Raw genomic sequence first — 21,767 nt, forward strand, 5'->3', positions numbered from 1 at the left:
GGATTATAACAGATACAGTTTTTAGCGAATTTAGCTCTAAATTTACAGAAATGCTAAGCATTGAATATTACATATATGTATGTACGTACACACACATATATTTATATATGTCAAGTAAAGGGAGTTTTGATCAAAGTCATTTTGATCAAAGTCATTGTTATGTAAAACAAGTTGTAGAACCACACACAGACTGTAAAGCTTGGGAGTTTAGAGGTCTTATGTAACATAATCCTATTACTGTTGCTGAGACTAACCAAGTCCAAAAGGGTGAAAAACAATGCTGAAGTCCCATAGCAGCCTTGGGCAGACAGCCTAGAACCCAGGTCAGTTGGACCCTCCACATACAGAACAAATTCTAACAGATGTATCTACAGAACAATCCCATGCATCTTTTTATACTTTAAGTTATTCAATGCACAAAGCCCTCCTATCCCAGTACAGGGTCTTAGCATGGTTCTCCTTGTATGTGTACTCACTATTCAGTAGCAAAGCTGATCCTTCATTTGGGCAAAGGGAGGGCAGCTTTGTAAGATGTCCTTGGGCTGCTATGAGAACATTCCAGCTCAAAGTGCTGATTCCGCTTGCCCTTCAACTGAGCCTAGATGAGCACTGAACATCAAAGTGACCTACAACAAGGAAGCCTAAAGAGAAACCTTTGCTCTAGAGACTCCATGGAGCCTCTATTATTATCTTTATTCTTTAGCTTACAGGCTAAATTAAACTCTGTGAATTAATGAATTAGTTCAGCCAGTCAGATTTTGGTACTAGATGCTATCTCTGGTGTCCCATCAGCTGAACACATTACTCTGTAGTTGCAGATAGCACTGAGAAACCTCCCGTTTCACCCCCAGGTAGGTATTCTGGCTTTAAAAATCTGGTTGATATTCATGGGATGAATTAAGAAGTGTTTTAATGATTATTTGAAGATAAATAAGAATACTTTTCTACAGGCACTGAAAGATTTCAGAGAAGTTTACAGTAAAACATGAGCATATGATAAGTGGAAAACTTCTTTTTATCTCATGATTTTTAAAGACTTGATTCAAGATTTAATAGAGCCCTCATTTGGCTGCTGTTTCAGACTATGTTCTCTGTCCTCCTGAAGACTTGTACCACTTTATAGGCCCTTCAATGGCAGAGTTTGGGAAACAGAATATATTTTTTTTTAAGTCTACCTCAGCAGTATACATCCGAATTCCTGAAAATATTCAAGTTATTTGGGGTTAAAGTAGTTCTTAGTTCATATATTCTGTTGATGCAAATCCATTATGTTCTAAAGATAGCATTTATGTCTGGAGTCAGAATAAAGTGGACGTATATTAGTGGTCCCTGTGTCAGCTGACTGGATGCAATGTTAACCCGCCTTTGGGGTATCACGGGACAGCATAATATACTAGGCTTGGATCACCTTCCAGAGTGCATGGAAAAATTGTATCAGTGATGAAATCCAACATTCTTTAGATTTTTTGAGATATTTAAGTCAAAAAGGTTATCTAGAACATATCAATGTGTTATGTTTGCATGTGAGGTATCCCCCAAAAGCTCCTGTGTAAGACAATGCAAGAATGTTTAGAGGAGAAATGATTCAGTTATATGAGTCTTAACCCAATTAGTGAATTAATCCCTCTGATGGGATTAACTGAGTAGAAAAGAAGGGCGGGAAGAGTGTGGCTGGAGGAGGTGGGTACCTGGGGACATGCCTTTGGGATACAGTTTTGTACCTGGCAAGAGGAGTCTCTCTCTCTTTTCTGATCATCCTGTGAGCTGCTTTCCTCCACCACTCCCATCACCATGTTTTGCCTCACCTTGAGCCCCAAGAATGGAACAGGCTTTCTGTAGATTGAGACCTCTGAAAATGTGAGGCCCAAATAAACTTTTCCACCTGTAAAATTGATCTGGTCAGGTCTTTTATTCACAGCATTGAAAAAGCTGATTAAAACACAATGTTATTTTCTAGATTCACTACTGGGAGTAGCTATGTATATGACATGAATGCTGAAAGTGTGTTTTATCAGCAAATCTGATATTATGCTCATTATTGCTCATTTTTTTTCATGGGGCAAGGAAGGAAAGATGTATAAAGATGGGTATAAAAATGAAGATATAAGAAAACTATGAGCAGAGAGCTCCATGATTCATTTAGCCAAAAAAAAAAAAAAGTGAAACCATAGATGGGAGACTTAATATGTCATGAAGTCAATGAGGGAGAAATATTTTACCTGGGAACATAACTGCTGCACAATTTACAAGTTTGAAAATTTAATTGCTTATTATAAGAGTGTTTTTTCATCATTTTCATGTGCTCAAAAGAATAATACAAATAGGCTCTTGCATATAATTTAAAAAGAAACAAGCAACAATAATTTTAAAAATTAAAAAATCTTTTTAAGGGTGGGGCATGGCAGTGGGCCTGTAATCCCAGGGGCTTAAAAGGCTGAGCCAGGAAGATATTGAGTTCAAAGCCAGCCTCAGCAATTTAGTGAGACCCTAAGCATCTTAGTGAGACTCTGTCTAAAAAAAAAACATAAAAAGGGCTGGGGAAGTGGCCCAGTGGTTAAGCACTCCTAGGTTCAATTCCCGGAACCAATAAATAAATAAATAAATAGACAAATAAATAAATAATATTTTCATGTTTGAATATATTATAATACTACTATTTTATGGGTTATTTTTGCTTTAGTAATTTAGCATGCAAATACATATATTTTTCTTGTTTTGAAAAGTTAAGTTTTCATCATAAAATTGGTATCAAGTAAATCCTTTACGATAGGCTGGATTTTAAAAAAGTCTATGCTAAATTCTAATGCTTAAAGCCAATTTATGTAAATGTTGAAATATGTAAACTTTATAGACAACATAAAAATCCATGACAGATTGACCAGAAAATAATTTCATGTTACTTTACAGAATTTTTTTATGGTACTTTTCCAGTACTTTTCCACAGTAGCTTTTTGTCAAAAATTATAAAGTGACATAACTACTGTTTAAACAGCAAAAATAAAATTAACCTAAGAATACAGAATGAAAGTACTCACTCTTACTTCCACATTGTATGGTTTACCTGATTGGCTGGCAGCCCTTTGGTGGCACGTATGTTCCACCTCATCCCCAATTTGGCTATGTAGGTCTATGACCTTTCTCACATGTCTAATAGTTGAACATGCTACTGAGCACAAAATAATGGATTTAAGTGATATAGAGATAGATAGAGAGAACAAGAGAAACAAGAGGGAGAAAGAGAGAGTGAGCATGTCTACATACAAGCCAACACTGGCAGCTGGGATCTGTGTACAAAGCAGCAGGGCGGCTTGCAGGTGATGGTTGGATTTATTTCTTGGCCCAGCCTGTTGTAACAAGTCCAAAAAAGGTCTAAAGAACTAAAGAGGTTGCCAAGTACACTGGGATGTGGATACATGTTTTATGAGTATACAAATATGAACAGAAAAAAAACTAAATATATCCACTGAAATCCTTATTTTCTAAATAGCAAAAGAAAACTAGAAACTTATGAGTGAATCAAATCTCCTATAATTAAACTATCAATGGAAACTTTCTTTCTCAAGAACTAATACTGAGCATGGAATTCAGAGCTTCTAAGACATAGAATGTAAGCAGCAGCCAATGCTAGATTGCATAACGCATTTTACTTTTCTATTAAAGAAGTGCTACATAGCTATTATAATTATTCTAATAACAGCAGATACTTAACAGCTAAATGAAAAATTGGCCTAGTATCAGAAATATAACTTAATGAAACAGAGTTCTACCTCATGAGCTGGCACTAGAATTTTCCTTAGTGAGAAAACCACCCCCATTGACAGGCAGAATAACCCTGAGGCTTAGAGGTCAGACTATAGACAAACATACTGGGTTCCAATCCCAGCTCTGTCCATGATGACCAGTTACTTAATCTTCATAACTTAGATTCCTCACTTGTAAACAGGAAAATGACAAAGGACCTATCTCATAGGTGTGTTTTAAAGGTTAGATAAATTAATAATAATAAAACAACTTGGAAAAGTACAATAATATGTAAGTATACGTGCTAGTTCTTTGCAGAAACAAATAAGTCAGGAAAGATAAATAACCAGCAGTGGGGGGGAAAAGAGAGGTGAAAAATGATAGCAAAATATTGTGCCCTTTGTGATAGGACCACTTCTCAATTGCCTACTTCCTTCCAGTCACATCCGCTTCTAATGAACTCAGAAATTCTGGGTGTGAACATTTTGGTTTGTTTTGTTTAAGCAAAGAAACCAAATAACAAACAAAAAGAAATGGTTGAGCTTCAGCCAGTCAATGTGGGTTGAAACCGAGGAAGCTAGATTTCAAGGATCAGACAAGGCCAGGAAAATTTGAAACAAAGGAACGAAAAGAAAACTTGGACCAGTTTTGAAATCTAATAGACTTTGAAACTAGGATAAAGAGGCCACCAGATTACATTGACAGTGCACAAATTTTACAATAACTTAAGAAAATACCAGTATTTTAAGACTCTATTTTAGAAAATAATATAAACTCTCAATGACTTAGTTGATTGTAATGAAAGAAATTATGTTGTGTGTGTAAGATCGAGATGGTAGTGTACCTCCTTTCATTGTATAGAATTGATTCTAAATTAATCCCTGTTAAACTGGAGATTGTGATCTCCCAGCCATCAACTCTAGCATCTAGGTATAGCCAGCCATGTGGTGTGAGTCACTGTCACCAATAAGGACATAAACAGACACATTGTGTGGCACTTCTCTAATAAGGTTTTTAGGAATTAGTGGTACCTCACCAAGCAGATTATGGTGAGGGAGGAAAGGGGAGAAAGGGATGGTATGGGAAATGAGATTAATGACATTATCTTATATGCATGTACAAAGATGCATGATGAGTCCTGCTATCATGCACTGACAAAATGTTTTAAAAATTTAAAAAAAAATAACGCACTGGTAACACTAAAAGAAAGCTTACAAAAAAGAATTAAAGGTACCTTCTCCATTCTTTATTTATTCTTTGTTCTTCTTGTGCCCTTCTGATATAATAGAAAATATATAAAATGTAAAGAACCCAGGTACTTGGACAACCACAGAGAGGAAGAACTGTCATCCATGAACACTGTCCCGAATTGTTAGATGAACAATAAACAGAATTTTATTGTATTTGAGCCTTTGTACACAATAAGGTTAATTTTTATAGAAGCTAGAATTATGTTAATTCATACATCAAATTAATTGAGGATGACAGTACAGTATAAAGTCTGAGGATAAAAATTCTAGCGCTCAATTACTGAACCTGTCAGTTATTGGCTGTGTGACCCTGGGGAAATTAATCTTTCTGAACTTGAGTTTTCTTATGTAAAAAATGTCACGTGATAACAATGGTTCCTGTTTTACAGTGCTAGAATTGTGCCTGTCTGGATCATAGTAAATACACAATAAACCTAGCTTTTATTAATATCTATAATTAGGTTTGTCTCTGTGGATAAATCAGTCATACAGAACAAATTAATCCGGTTTTCTTACACATAAACAAATGCATTCTTCAAGACAGGAATGGCTTGCTTAGATGCTGTTCCTTCTCTCCAACATAGCCAACATGCTTTTAGCTTAGTAATATTAGGTGACCCTTCAGGATAACTCCCGATGTCTTCCCCACATCCCTGACACCTTCTCCTGGTGCCTTTCTACACATAGTTGATACAAAATGAACCCAAGGAAACCTCTCACACCCACACACAATTTTTAACTCTCTTCCTTCACTTCCCTTTCCAACTCCTTCCCATGTAACCCAGGGGAATCTTTTCTTTCCTCATTGTTCAGGAAGGAGCCACCTGGTGCAGAGAAAATACCAGCCCCATTTTAAAGAGTGTAGACTGTATAAATTCAGGGATGATCTCTTCTTTACATATCCCCTTCCCAAAGGAAATCCTAGTAGAAATTAATAAACTCACCAATGCTGGACAAAAAAAATATGTATCAGTTTTGTTAAATGAGCAGGAAATGCAATTGTGTTGTGTTCAAGTCTGTGCACATTCTAAGGATGGCACAAGCTAAGCTAGTCCATGAAGCTGTGGGGATGGCAGTTCAGCACAATGGTCAGAGTCAGACACTGGCTGACGCTGCCCCTTCCCAGGCCATCTTTGATGACATGACCTACTTAGACTCTACACCCCAACTGCTGGGTTCAAATTCCAGATCTGCCCTTACTATGTGAACTTAGACACTTAAAAGCGATTTCAGTTTCCTCATAAGTAAAATGACAGTAATAAAATGAGGCCTATCATTGAAAAAGAAAAAATACAAAGGTGTTCTAAGCTCAGTCTTAGGGTATAAAATTATGTGAATATAGTTTATAATTTAATTTTCTCCTTGTAAAGGAAAATAAGTTCAAATGAAATATTTTTCTAGTTATACTAACTTCTGTAGAAAAGGGTAAATGCTGATCTTGGCACTAAATAATATGGATTTTTATAATCATACACTTAACTAGCAACTAACAGCACTTTAAATATACCTGGGCCATGGTTGTGGTTAAGACTGAATCTGGGCACAGAGAGATTCAAATTCTTTCTCTGCCACTTACTAGCTGTGAGACCTTGACCAAGTGACGACTTTTCTCAGCTTCCGTTTTTCCCTTGAAAATCAAGCAACCTCATAGGTCTTCTGACAGGACTAAATGTGATAGCACACCTCATGTGCTTTAAATAGGCCCAGTCACATGATGTGGCTGGTACTAGTACTAGCCCCTCGTATTAGCTTTTGTTAGCTGCCTGACAAATATCTTGAGTGAATGACAAATAATTGATATCATGTACAAATTATTGATAAGTGGGAATAAAACAGTAGTCATTTAAATTTAGCAGTGAATAATTGCTGGTTTCAGCCACTACTAACCTGCAGATTTATTAGTCAGGAAAAGGGAAAGCTTAAAACAGAAAATAATGACTTTTTTTTAATACCTTGAGGAAATGGCAAGAATATAACTAAGAATGAATAAGAAAATGCTATATGATACACCACTGAAAATATATCCTTTAAAAAAATCAAAATTTCCATCCATGTAAAATTTGAAATATTTGTGCTCTTTAAGAATTGTATTTAATTCTCACAATTATTTTCTGTGTGAGAAAAAAATTATTAAGAACATATAAAAATTTATGGAAACTTTGAAGAATAAAGAGTACATACATGCATATAACATTTAACTTTAAAACTCATCTTCTTTACTAAACCTTCCTCAATAATGCATTCTTAATCTTTTCTAATCTGATCAGGCTCTTATTTTAAAAGTGTACAATAATTTTGCACTCAAGAGTTGACCCTGAAAGGGTTTTGTAAACTATAATGTCCCAGGGAAAGAGGACAGCTCTCTGCCTGTTGATATGTTTAGTAAAGGAGCTTTTAAACAACTCCAGGCAAGGAAAATGCTTTCTATTCCTGTGTACTGTGAAGAGAATTCAGGGCCGTGTTTTAAGGGCACAGGCTCTTAAACGCTTAGCTAAAGGGTGCGCAATGAGTCACAACTATAAAAATGTAAAAGCAGAACAAAAGAACAGACAATTGGCATTGCCTTTAACAATGTCACCAAGCCATTTACAGAGTAAATGGATGTGCAGGAAACTGCTATCTGGGCCAGTGAATCTAGGACGTCCTGAGTGTGAAGGGAAAAGCACAGGCAGGGGGCTCTGGTGGACACACATGTGCATCCAGCACCATCTGCTGAAGGGGGCCAGCAGGGCTCAGGGACTGCACAGCCACTTTGATTCTACACCTTCACCAAGGGATCCATTGTCCAAGCCAGGTACACCTTGGAAATTAAAATCAGTAGTTGCATTGAAATCCTGTCATTTGTGGCAATGTGGATGGTACTGGAGTGAGATAAGTCAGACACAGAAAGACAAATATCACATGTTCTCAATCATATGTGGAAGCCCAAAGTGTGGATTCCGTAGAAGAAGAGAGCAGGATGGTGGTCACTAGAAGTCAGGAAGGAAAGAGATGAGGGCAATAGGGGAAAGGTGTTAATGAAAGGGATAAGTTCTAATGTTCTACAGCACATTGGTATGACTATAGCTCATGGTTTATTAAATATTTTATAAAGAACCAGCATAGAGAAGTTTGGGCTAGGAGGTGCAACTAAGTCACGCAGAATGTGCATAGCATTCAAGAGGCCTTGAGTTCAATTCCTAGGAACAAAAACACATACAGACATCCATCCATACTTGAAAATACAAAGAAAAGAGAAATCTGAAAGTTCCCAGTGAAAAAATGATGAATGTTTAAGAATATAGAAATGCTAACTACCCTGAAATTATCATTATATACTGCATACATGTATAAAATTATCACATTGTATCCCATAAATATATAAAATTATGATATTCTAATTAAAAATAAGAAAAATAAATAAAGTCAATAATTGCAATTAATTTAGGACTAAATTCAAACATTTCTAGAAAAATTTTGGTTTAGAATCCTGATCATTGCATTTAATGAAATAGCATATTAAATTCCATGTTTTTCTTCCTCTTTTTCTGTATAAAAAATTTAATAAGAATTTAAATTAATTCTATTAATTATAATTTCCTCAAACAACATGCTGCTTTTGAGTCTTTATTTTGAAAAAGACAATAAAGAATGATCCAAGAGAAGATACAATTTTATTATTAAGCATTAAGGAAAGTCAAAGAACTGCAGTGAGGGTAAAATTACTACTTGAAAGGTAAATTTTTCCTCCTCTGATTTTGCTATTCATATCAATCTTCCTAGTAGGTCTCCAGTACATATTACAATTAGTATTTTTTCTTCAGTGATTTATAGAAGATCACAGAATTCTACACTACTCTGAAAATAATCTGGATGAAATTTCATATAATTATTTCTCAGGAAGTTATTTTCTGATTCTTTTTTCTTGTTTTTCTTCCTTGTAAAAATAATTGAGCAACTGCTTGGCTAAATTTCCTGAGCTAGAAGTTGTAAAAATAGGAATTGGCATTTTTAGCAGCAGGCTGGATCACCTGGAGTTGATTATCTCTGGGCTATAATTTTCCTGTGGATTCTAATCAATACTCTTTCCTCTCTAGAAATAGCCTTCATTAAAGGATTTTCTTCTGTTTTTATTGTCTATAATGCAGGTAGACAATCAACAATTCTTTCTTACAGTTTCAAATTCAGAGGGATAAAAAATTAAGATGTTAATTGATTTTGAAAATATTTCCCAATTCATTATACTTTTATATCACTGAATCATTACAAAGTGTTCCAATACAACTATGTTTATTTATAAAAGTAAATTTAGTTATACACAATTTTTAATATTTTTCATTTGAAACTTTTCCAAGTATAATGATTGATTGCTGTCTGATTGCTTCTAAGAAGGTTTACAGTTTGTGCATTTACAAAAACATTCCAAGGTTCTAAGTTTGAATCTGGAATACTAAATGTTTTTATTGTCTTGTAGTTCTTGAACATCAAGTCTATTAAGCATCACCAAACTAAGACTAATCATTGTGTGTACTACATTCTTTGGTTCTAAGAAAAGCATGCTAACAATGTAGATGATTTGTAATAAGTATCCCAATGTGTTGGCCTGATATCAGAGGTTTACTTCCCAAATAAGAATTCACAAGCTTACTTGAAGAGCAATTGTAGTAGATTCCTCGTCCACAAGAATCCTTTGCCTCTGCCTCTATCCACCAATAAATGATCTTCAAAAAATTTGGATATTTTTGCTTGTCTTATGCAAGTATTTTCATATATATATATATATTTTTTTTTTTCATATAATATATATATATTTTTTTCTTTCTTTTTTTTTTTTTTGCAGGGGACAATACTGGGGAATTAAACCCAGGGGCACTCTACTATTGAGCTACAATCCCAGACTTTTTTCTTTTTAATTTTGAGACAGGATCTTGCTATGTTGCTGAGACTGGAACTTGTGATCCTCTTGTCTCAGTCTCCCAAGTAGCTGGGAATACAAATGTGCACCCCCACACCTGGCTTCAGTTAATATCTTTATTAAACTTAGGAAAACCTTCACTAAATGAAGTAACATATGTAAAATAACACATGTAGTAAACATATGTAAATAAATTAACTAATAAGTATAATGTAAAAGGATGCTGGAGTGAGAGGAGGACTAAACAGCTTATGAAGGTCGAGAATACAGAAATACTCTTATCAATAATTATCTATCATTTTTTTGTAAGTGAAAATTTTTATCTTTCACAAATTTTCTAATTAAATGTTACTTTATTTGACTTTTATTGCAATGATAGTTACCATTATCAACAATTTATTTACTGCCTCAAAATCTTAAAATGGTAGTTATCTACTCTTGTCTATAGAAGTGTTAATACTTTTAAGCAATAAGGTGTTAAAGACAGTGTTGTGCAAGATCAGAAAAGAAAAAAAAAACAACAACCAAAACCAAAACCAAACCAAAACAAATAAACAAACAAAAACCTAGGGGATAAAAAAAAAGTTGCATAATGCATGGTTACTACTCTTGAGTAAATTTGAGATTCATCTTGTGACAAGACCTTGGTCTTATTTTATGAATAAGGAAGTATTTTCACTTGAGAATTAAAAAAAAAAGTCTTATAGTTTATTTTTCCCCTAGTGGAAAGCTGAAATTTGGCAAGGGCTTGAATGAAGAGATGGATTTTGATAGCCAAGAAGAAAGATTAAGAACTTCTCAGGTGGAAGATGATACTTTCAAAGGTTGAAAGAAAGAAGACTTAAAATAGATTTAAGGCATGCTTTATGAACCCAAGGAAGGTGCATGACTGCAACACAATGAGAAATAAATCTACATGTATGAGAAATAAGAAATAGATAAGAATTATTTGCTTATGTCAAAAAAAGTAGACATCTTTTCAATGTTCTGTTATACATCTCACTGGTTTCACAAGTGCACCATACCTGCCACCTATACCATAACTTAAATTTTACCCAATAAATTCATCTCTGTGGACTTTTATGTGACCTTTGAAAGAACAATTGGGAGGAACTAGATGGGACAGGTTGGAGTGTGAGGAGGACTGAACAGCTTTTGAAGAATAAGAACACAGAAAACTCTTGCAAAAGTTAGTTTTTGTGTTTTTCTTCATTCAAACAAGCTTTTAGGTTTCTCATCCAGGCCATGTGCTAAGCCCTAGGGATGATAAAATGAAAGACATAGTCCCTGGATTCCCTTCTCTAACAGGGTTGAGGAAAATCCTTGTATTACTTTTTGTGAGCCACTTCAAATTTTACAGCAAAGTTGAAAATTGAAGTGTCTTCTTTGGAGGCATAAGTCTTCACTCTGGAGAATCACAAGAGATGATGTCAACAGGGACATGGCAAAAGAGTAAATATGGATATGTAAATGGAAGAATGATAAAGTCATAGTGTTAGGTAAATTAGCTCCTAACTCTGAGAAGCAAAGAACAATGGCAGAAATGATCATTGTTCATTAATATCTCCTTTTACTCTGCTGGTACAAAGTCCTTGCCCAGAAGCAGAGGTTATAACACTTTTTCTGGAAAGGACTTGATAACTACATAATTTTGGCTCTGGGGTCTCTGCATGCAGTATGAAAGCAGCCACTGATAACATGTAAGTAAGTGGATATGGCTGTATTTCAAATAAATCTATATTTATGAATGACAAAATTGAGTTTCATAATTTTCACATGTCATGAATATTATTCTTTATTTGATTATCTTTAACTGTAACAAACCCCCCAAATTATTCTTAGTTCATTGACCATAAAAAATGGGTTTTAAGCTAAGAGTTTGCTTACCTCTGAGCTAATACAGTAAAGTTTGGGTAACAGGGCAGGGTGGGGTAGCTGGTAAAGAGAGGGCTTAGATCAAGCTCTTGCAGATTTGCCTAATTAGAGATGAACATACTTCAAGAATCCATAAGTATGTGCACAAAGTGGAATGTGTGAGCAAGTGCAAATGACTGAGGGCAGGGGTAACATTTCACCAGGTCCTCCATGACAGACTTGACAGGAAGAACTTTGAGAACTACCGATTTAAAAAAAAAAAAAAAAAACACCTCAAATATTAGATCTCAAGAATCTGTATTCTGCTAACTACCTGACACCTAATGAACAGATAAAAATATCAGCCAGATTAACATGACCTGGACTTCCATCAATGAAAGATGTCACTGACACCTGTTCTTTTCTGCCCTTTTATTAGTTCCTTGGAATTATTAGAAGAGCTTATTCTTATTACTATTGCTAAGCAATTACTATGTGACAAGTATTTTGCTAAACTGTTTGTAAACAGTTTCATTTAATCTTCCCAACTGTCTTCTGAGGTAGGTACTATTTATTATTCCATTCTACAGTAGTGGAAATGGGGCTCAAAAAGGACTTGAATTATTTTTCTTCAGGAGTCTCTTCTGGATCATCTTCTCCTTTTATATTATATACTTAATAGGTAATGTCATTGACTTCCCTTTCCTTTAATAGGCTAGTGATTCTCAAACTGATTGGAAAAATCTTTTCCATTGACTGTTCCAATTTCCACCTAGTCAGAATTTACAGAATTATATAGTCTTTTCTCAGTAATCACTTTCTTTAGTAGATGAAACATCACGCCCTCTTACATATGACATTCCCCTCCACCCTGTTAGTCACTAACTCTCCCATACCAAGAATTCATTCTAAGACCTAATAGGTCTCTATCTTAAAGTCATCCAATTCCTGGCACAAGTCTCCTGTGACGGTGTCCTAAGTAGTCTTCTTAAAAAAAAAAAAAAAAAAAAAAAAAAGACAGAGCAGGCTAATGTTTACTCTTTAAAAGTAAAAATAAATAAACATGAATCTGTGGTTGTTTTAGAAATCCATATAGAAAGGTATTTCTGTGTGTACATAAACTTGAATGGGATTATGGTAAAGTGCTTAAAAATGAAAGCTCTACTTCAGTTTCTAAGAGTTATGTGACCTCAGACAAGTCATGGAACCTATGAAATGGGAATAATAATAGTGCCATGTGGTTGTGTTTTATGGACTGCAATAATTAATACATACAAAGCAATTACAACTCTGGCTGGCATATGGCAATTGCTCAATAACTTATAAGTATTATTGCTAACGATGTTATCAGCATTGTTCATATAAACTCATAAAATGTATAGCCTTAATATATAATCACAATGAATTTGCAACTAGAGGTAAGACTGTATGAATTTTATCTTCCATTTGCTTTACTGTGTTAAAAATGTGAAAACATTAACAATCAAGAAAATATCTTAAAAATCACTATGTACTTAAATGAAGATGTACTAAAATTGGCCATCTGCTTATATATAATCAGAAACATTTCTTGTCCCATATTTTGCTACAATATCTTATGACACCCATTCTGAAATTGCTCTCAAACTTAAAAATTATCTTAGTAAGTTAAATTAATTATCACCACATGTAATCAGTTGAATTTTTAGTTTTGTGCCTTTTTCAAGGCACACTTGATAAATTTACTTTCTTCCTCTAAATCCTAAGCTACAAAATTTTTTAAAAATTCTATTCAAATCAATATTTTTTTCTTTCAACTCAACTTAAAAGTGTATGTACAATTTAGTCAGCCAAACTCAAGATTTATAGTTCATAGCAAGCAAAGGAACAAAAATAGCAGCTGGAGTATGTTTGAAAATACTACTCCTTATTAGGGCATCTGTTCAGAAGATGAGTTACTATAGCTGAATTGAATCTCTATTAACAGTAGTGAATTCCAACACCAGACAGAAACAGTAAATAAAAGAACCCATGCTTACATTCATTTGATGGCTTTGCAGACAGGAGAATCATTTCTGGCACCGTTATTTTGTGCTCAGGAAACAAAGAACATGAAACATTATGTTCCTCAGAATGTTTTTCTTGTGTTGTTAAATAAATCAAATAAATGAGGCACAGATAAGGAATTTAGATCTAAGCAAGATTTTGATCCACAGTAGCTTACAGTTTCTGAAAATTGGGGTGGGGGCACATATCCTTTGTTCAGTATTTTTTACTTCCATTGTTAATAATCAGCAGATCCAAGAAGATTTTCTTAAAATCTTCAGAGACTGCCTAAGTTTTGCTTCCCAGCAGCTATAAACTTATTTTTGTAAAGCTAAAGGTAGAGAGTCTTCACAAAACAGTTCTACACTTAAAACAGAGAATATCTTGGTAGAGTGAACTGGTTGGAAGGGGAAGAAATAAGTCTTGTGGTAAATGTAAGACATTCATTTTCCTGAGGTAAATGTGCCTTCCCAGCAGGTACTCACTCAATTTATTTTATGGTTTGTGTCACCTGTGTGACTTTTGGTTAAGAAAACTGAAAAGAGAACAGGGGAAGAGGATTTAGGATTTTTGGCATTTGGAGGCATAATTATTATACAGGAACAACAAGAATTTTAAAATAATGCCTTGAACTCATGGGGAAATAAGCTTAATTAAGCATTCTCCCTTGAGGTGTAAGTGAATTATATAGTTTTATCAGCATATGTTATTGTTTGACAGAAGAACAAGGGCAATACTTTTGGTTTCCACTAATGATTTAATCTTGAGAAGCCAATGACATAACTTGGAAATTCAGAAACTCTTTATTAACCTTTTTTGAAATAAAACATTTATTAGTGTACTTCAAAATTAGAATATTTATATATTTTTTTCTAATGTAGACTTGTAGGAAAATGAACACTATACAGTTTTTAAGTCCACTGGCGGACCTCCTGAAATGCTTCATAGAGATAAAAATGCGAAAGGAAAAAAAAAATCTTATAAGAGCCATATTCAGAATAAATATGGAATTTGCTCATTGCATTGGGAAAAGGTAATATCAGTAGATGAAAGAAAGCTAGGACAGAGCATCAAATTTCTGTAACAAGGAGAATGATATTTATGATCTAAAGAGTCAAAATAATAAATAGCATTCCATGAGCCCATGACAGGCAAACTTCTAAACTAAGCTCAAGACCTAGACCATCCTTTAGGGATATAGCTCAGTGGCTGTGGGTGTTCAGCATGTGTGAGTCCTTTGGTTCAATCCCTAACACATCGTGTGTGTGTGTGTGTGTGTGTGTGTGTGTGTGTGTGTACATATATAAAGCCTCTAGAAGATCATAGGAATATACTTTCAAAGAATATTGGGGTGATTTCAAAATGCTGGTCAGATACTGGGGATTCAGAGAAGCAGGGAAGATACTCTTGAAAGAAAAGAGAAGCTTATATGGACTGGATATCTGCAAGGGTGGCCTTGATGCCTAGAAAATGCTTTTTAAAGATTATTTTTCAGATAATTTGCATTATCCAAAATCAGCTGAAACTTCAGGCCTTCTCATCAGTACTTTTTTTTTTTGTGTGTGTGTGTGTGTATGTGTGTGGTGGGGGGGGTAGGTTACTGGGGATTGAACTCAGGGGTACTTGACCAGTGAACCACATCCCCACCCAATTTTGTACTTTATTTAGAGACAGGGTTTCACTGAGTTGCTTAGCATCTTGCTATTGCTGAGGCTAGCTTTGAACTAGCCATCCTCCTGTCTCAGCTCCCAAGCCGCTGGTATTATAGGTGTGTGTCACCATGCTGGGGCTCATCAGTACTTTTGTTTGTTTCAATTAATTTCTTACATTTCTCATCCTATGTCCTTACTCTATTTGCTCCTACTTTTTGTGCCGTGGGAAGATCAAGGGTCTTTGACTCAAGCTTCTTTGGTTTTCAATATTCCCATTTTGATACTTGTCTATATTTTAAACATTTCTCCTTTTCCATCAAATCCAGGAAAAGAATCATCCTTTGCACTCTCCAAGAATAAATTTGTGCTCTTAAATTATCTCTGTTCTCTGGAACTTTAAGCCATTAACCAAAACTTTCTGTATTGCATCATTCAATCTCTCCATCTAGAGGTGTTTTTTCCGACACTTCATCCTGGAAACATTCTCAGACTTCATTTGTTCTGAGGTACGCGCGCACACACACACACACACACACACTCCACACAACCCTGGTACTCCTTAAATTCCTCTTCAGTAAATGTCTTTAGAATGATAGAAAGAAGTACTGGTCGCTCTTAATCTCAATTCTTCCTAATGTTAAACTTCTGGAAGAGAAACTCATAATAATTGCCTCTATTTATTCATTTTTTTCCAGTCCCATCCCCATCCATGTAAAGAGCCTTTAGAGATGGTGGGGCAGACTATCCTGATTCCAGTGTGGAGGTGGATGAGATGGTTAGAGCAGGAGCTGAAGCAAATGACAAGATGGAGAATGGGATGGGCTCCAGCCATGCTAAGTCCTGTGCTGCTTCCTCACTGTCTATCCAAACCCAAGGCCAGGAAAATCCACTCAGTTCCTAAATTCAAACATCTACTGTTCAACCTTTCTGTAGGATTAATACCTTCTCTTTAAAATCATTACCTCCCTTGGAACTATTCCTTGTCTTTGGTGGCTCAGTCTCTTTTCAGATCCTGTCCCATCCCTTTATCCACAGTCTTCCTTCTTTCCTCATCAGTTGTCCCTGAATACTGGATTCCACTTAGTCTTCTGCTGGGTCTGCCTTGGGCTCATTCCTTTTCCTAAGTGAGTCCATTTCTTTCCATCTCTGTAGTGACTTCTTCAGCTCACTACACAACCATCTGGCATTTCACCCACTAGTATTCACCTCCCCTTCTATTTCCACATGCTCTTTCTCAATGATTCTCTGCAACTGCCTCCAGTTCAAGCCTTCAGGAGTGCAACTGTTTTTCTTCTATTCTTTAAATTAAAGGTATCCTATCAAATGATGAACAAAGATCCTTAAAGGGCTCTCAAATCCTTATAACAATCCTTTTTCAAAACCTATTTTCCAGTATAACTCTATTATAAATTTTTCTTTGCTCTAGCCAAAATGTACTAATGGACTGGGATTAATTTATTGAAATATATGTTTGTGGTTTTGTCCCAGTATAATTCCTTCTTCTTTCCATTAGGTTATTAGCTTTTTAATAGTTTAAATAGTTAATAAATTTATTTTATTATTCCTTGTTTCAAGAATTTTTATAGAAAAACAGAAGCAGCCAGAAGGCAGAATTGACCTTTTGTGAATGCCCGGATTCTAAAACAGATAGAGAAGGCTTTTCCAGGCATCTAGGCAAGCACCTAGGCCCTGCTCCATGCAGCTGTGATAACACACAAAAAAGGAAACATACATCAGGGCTTATGACTGAAAGGTATATTTTAGGTTTAGATTCTTTTACCAAGAGGGAATGTGGAACTTTTATGTTTATTTGTGCCTATGTGAGATCTTTTTCTTTACCTTTAAATATGTACCTATTATTTTGCTCATGGAAGTAGCCCCCAAATTTTGTTTGTATCAGGTGAACAATAAAGTTTGAGATCTCAATCTAGCTATGTGGAGGAAAAGCAAGATTCTGGTGAGTGTCAAAACAATAGGGGACAACTTACAGAGTTGGAGGATCCCAAGCAGGGTCTCAAAGAAAAGGCTTTGAATACAGGCAAAAAAAATTGATAGAGAAAAAAATATTGAAAAGGTATAGAATATCTATTATTAAATATGCATAGAAGCAATTTTAGTACATTCTTATTTGGCATATCATAATTGACTCCTGATGGTTTGAAAATTATAAATAAGTCCTGTAACATTTTCCATAATCAGAGTATAATTGCCAAAATCCTGCCAATATGTAGAAGAAACAGTCGTTTAACAAAAAAAATCCTCGGATATAATGACTTAAGCAATGATGAGCTTGTGGTTAGGTGGTTGGTCTGTGGGCAGAGCACAATCATCTATCAGTTCTGTATGTTCCTTCTTCCTGGGAGACTCAGATCCTTGATCAATTATCTTCCAAATTCCTCTGGAAGTGTACATAAACAGCCCTGGATTTTATTGTGTTTGGCATTTTATTTTACATTTTCTCATTTTAGTTATTTGGCTCATATGTGGCTCATGTGTGAATGATTTGATGGTACTTCTGTTTTCTGAATACTCAGCATACCTGGTGTAGTACTAGAGTTATGGTTTATCCATAATATAAAGTAAACTGAATAATTTTTATTTTATGAAACTTATGATATTTTATACCGATAGGTATTTTCTTCATAGAAGCTAAAAAATCTTATTCAGAAATCATGGTATCAGATGTACAGTGTTAATTTGATTTAAGATCTGTCCTGACGTGACCTATCCTTTGTATATAGGAGGAGCAGCCATTAGAATTACAGAAATCTTTAGTATAGTTTTAGTATTCACACAGATTTATTTCCCATATCCCAGGGGAGTAATCACTCAACAATTTCAAAATATAATCAGGGTGTTATTTCCTGTGCCCTGGAAGGTACTTCCCAGTGTCATTTTCCTGATTTATTTATGTTTATGTTAGGCCTCATTTCATCAGGAAGGTCTTTCAGAACTATATGAGAGAGTGAATCACCTCCTTTTATGTGCTTCCCCTGCATCTCTCTGACACTTGAACAATTCCCTTTCCTGAGCTGGAATAATATATATGACTTGCCCTATTATACTGTGTACCCTTGGGAGCAGGGACAGTATTTCACTCATCCTTTTATTCCCAGCTCTTAATCCTGGGCCTGACATTGCGCCCACTACATACTAACCATACAGGTGTTTGATAAATATTTGTTGAACCTGATTTGAAACTTCTTAGCATAGTGGTTAAGAGCATGGGCTCTGGCACTGGCATCTGGGATTTAAATTCAGGCCCAAGGCAGGCATGGTGGCATACTACTACTTGGGAGGCTGAGGTGAAAAGACTGCTTGAGCACCCACCTACTAATCTGAAGCCAGCCTGGGTGAGTCTGAAAACCAAAACAAAACAATGGTAATAAAACAAACAAAAAACTACACATGCAGTGAATAAATCCATACCCAATCGATTATTATGGGACCTTTTCCAATTTACCTAGTCTCTTTATGTCTTATTTTCTTCAATTTCAAAGTAGGGATAGTAATCATAAGTTTCTTGTGACCAATAAGGGAGTGAACTTATAAGCACATATCCATATACATAACTTAAGAGTGCAAGTGAAAGGTCTAGGAATATAGATATGTTATTAGTTTTATTCACATAGACACATGAATATTTGTCATTCTTATAATATTTATTACCATAATTTCAAGAGTGAATTTAGAAATGATTCTTCCAAGATCTGTGGATCCTTCCTAATAATGCCTTCACTTATTAGTAAAGAGAGAAGTACCACTGGTGGAATATCACACAATTAGTGAGCAAGCGAGGGGACAAGTTCTCATATTGCATACACAGGTTGGGTTACTAAACTATTGGAAACTAAAATATCCTGTACATTCTTCAGTCCAAACTTTACCTAAAGTCTCATGCAATTCCAAAATATTTCTGATTGAAGGGCCTTTCCTTAGAATTTCCCTTTCCTTCACTACTTTCACACTTTCAACATAATGCAGTTACTGTTTAATGATAGGATTTTAGCTATGTGCTTGATCGGCTGACATTAACTAATATCAACAATGAGATTAAATGTTTGTAAACTTACTTGCTTATTCCACTCTCTTAGGTTAAAAAAGTTATTCCCACCTCTATTATGAACTGTAGAGGAGATTTAAAAAATAATATTATTTATAATTGAAACATTCTAAAGCAAATTAGAAATTAAGAGATGTGGAAATACCAGCTTGGGACATTCAAGGGGAGCTTTCTAATGGGCAATAAAAATGAAGGACTGTTTCTTGAATGATGAAGAATCCAGAAATAAAGATTTGATGGCCACATGCAGAACTGAAGCAGTAAAAAATAAGACTCCTCATCGAAATTCTGAATTTTGGTGAATATTTACAGGAGTGATGAAATATAATCACAGATGGAGGAAAATAAATTAAAATCACAAGTAGAAGAGAAAAGAGAGAGAAAAATCAGGTTATTTTCTGAAACAAAGGGAAATGATAATTAAAGATTATCAACATTTGTCATCTGCTCTAGAAAAATCAGAAGAATGAACAGGTTATCAGACAAAAGGTAAAAATTATGTGCAGAAAGAGAATCATAAAATTTTACATTTGGAAAGTTCATCCCATCGTTATATAAGCAAACTGTTTTCTGAGAGTGGTTGAACTTCATTCCCAGAGTCACTGTAGGGTAGAACCATTTTGCTACTTTGGCCTTTTTACACTCATATGTGGCAACCTAATCTCTGAAAGTGTGGAAGTTTTTAGCCATGCAATTTCTGGAAAGGTGACATTATTTGAAAGTCAAATAATTGGGATACAGCTTAAACTAATAAAGAGAGCTGAGTGTTTCCACAGAAATTATTTAAACCTTTTACCCACAAAGTTGTGCCACAAGTATACTTCCTATGTAACTCTAAGAGAACTTTATTTTATTCAACTACTACTCAACAAATAAACCAGTTATTTGTTTCCCTAAACAACTAGAAAGGAAACAGAGTTGTGTGTATTGGGGGGAAAAGATAAGCCATCTCAACCTGCAGCATTTCACTGAGGAAGCCTAGGTTTCCTTAAGTGACATCAAAGAACATCCCAGTTTCATCCAGGTAATAACGTATTTTGAAGTCTGAAGTCTAAGTTTTCTCTGTACCCTACATCCCACATCCTATACTGCAGAGCATAATTACATCAAAACCAGTAACCAGGAACCACTGGTCATAAAAACAATCAAGCAACAAAACAACATAAATGGAAAAACACCTCCTACTCCTACTCTAAAGAAACCTGACCCTAAGGAGGACAAATGAATCTCCTTAACACTAAAAAGAGAAGAACACCTTATCTTACGGGGTAGCAAAAAGGCAGACCTATCACAGGGATGCTAGTTATACTAGGTTAATTCTAACCTTAGGACAAACTATTTTTATTTTATACAGATAAAAATGTCATATGCCCTAATTCAATTTATAAATGGCTCAAAATTTCCTACTCTGTTTACTTGTCAATATATCCAGTAGAGTGCATAATTTAAAATATGTGCTTCCCAGAACATTGAGTGAGATATAAAAGATTTCATAGAGGCTTTCTCACAAGTAAATTTTGTAACAACAGGGATCTTGCTATTAAGGAACAGAAAATGGATCCATTGGTTACAAGAGGAGAAATGAGTTCTGACAATTTAAATTGGTTCACTATTTCACTTACCTTCAGTTTTACAAAGTACCGAGGACAGTAATAAATTATGTAATACATATGTTCAAATATTACATAATTTAAAGCAGTCTTTTATTATATTTTACAATAACAAATAGGCACTCTACCTTCTGCATTTGCTTTTTTTATATATACCTTCAGGACATAAAGCTTTTAAGATTCATAAGCAGCAGAAAACATTTGAAACACAAATTTGTATTAAAACATTTTTCTTTGCAGGAATTCACTGACCCATTTTTCTAAAGTAAAAACCGCTTCTGGGTTTTTACTTGCATTGAAACTATACCAAACACAGACCAATTATTTTCATACAGTACCTTGAAGACTATATTTCAAGTTGCACAACTGACCTTCTTTTCTATAAAAAATATAGATATAGTCTGAATTGTAGATAATTGAATCATGGAACATTTTGAAAAAGAGAATCCTGTTGCTTTTCTTGCATATAATTCAATTTGGGTCTCTAATATTTCTTTGCATTTCCTTGGATATTTGTAAACATGGCCTTAATTTTTTTTAGTTTACAGGAAAATATCTGATCACTTTGCAGATTAACAAATGATACCTTCTTCAGAGAGCTGTGCAGAAAAAAAAAAAATCCCATGAATTGAACAGATTTTCAGTGTTAAAAAAAAATAAAGTTTCTTTGCCAAAGAA

At 34.8% G+C, this 21,767-nt stretch overlaps 1 protein-coding gene across 41 annotated transcripts in view; it reads right to left on the minus strand.

Moving 5' to 3' along the window:
- Positions 1-21,767, minus strand: part of Rims1 (regulating synaptic membrane exocytosis 1) — a 446,077-nt gene that overhangs the window by 43,909 nt on the left and 380,401 nt on the right. The gene's annotated exons all lie outside the window — the stretch shown is intronic.

Source organism: Callospermophilus lateralis, chromosome 6 (assembly GCF_048772815.1).
Source record: "Callospermophilus lateralis isolate mCalLat2 chromosome 6, mCalLat2.hap1, whole genome shotgun sequence".
NCBI lineage: Eukaryota > Metazoa > Chordata > Mammalia > Rodentia > Sciuridae > Callospermophilus > Callospermophilus lateralis.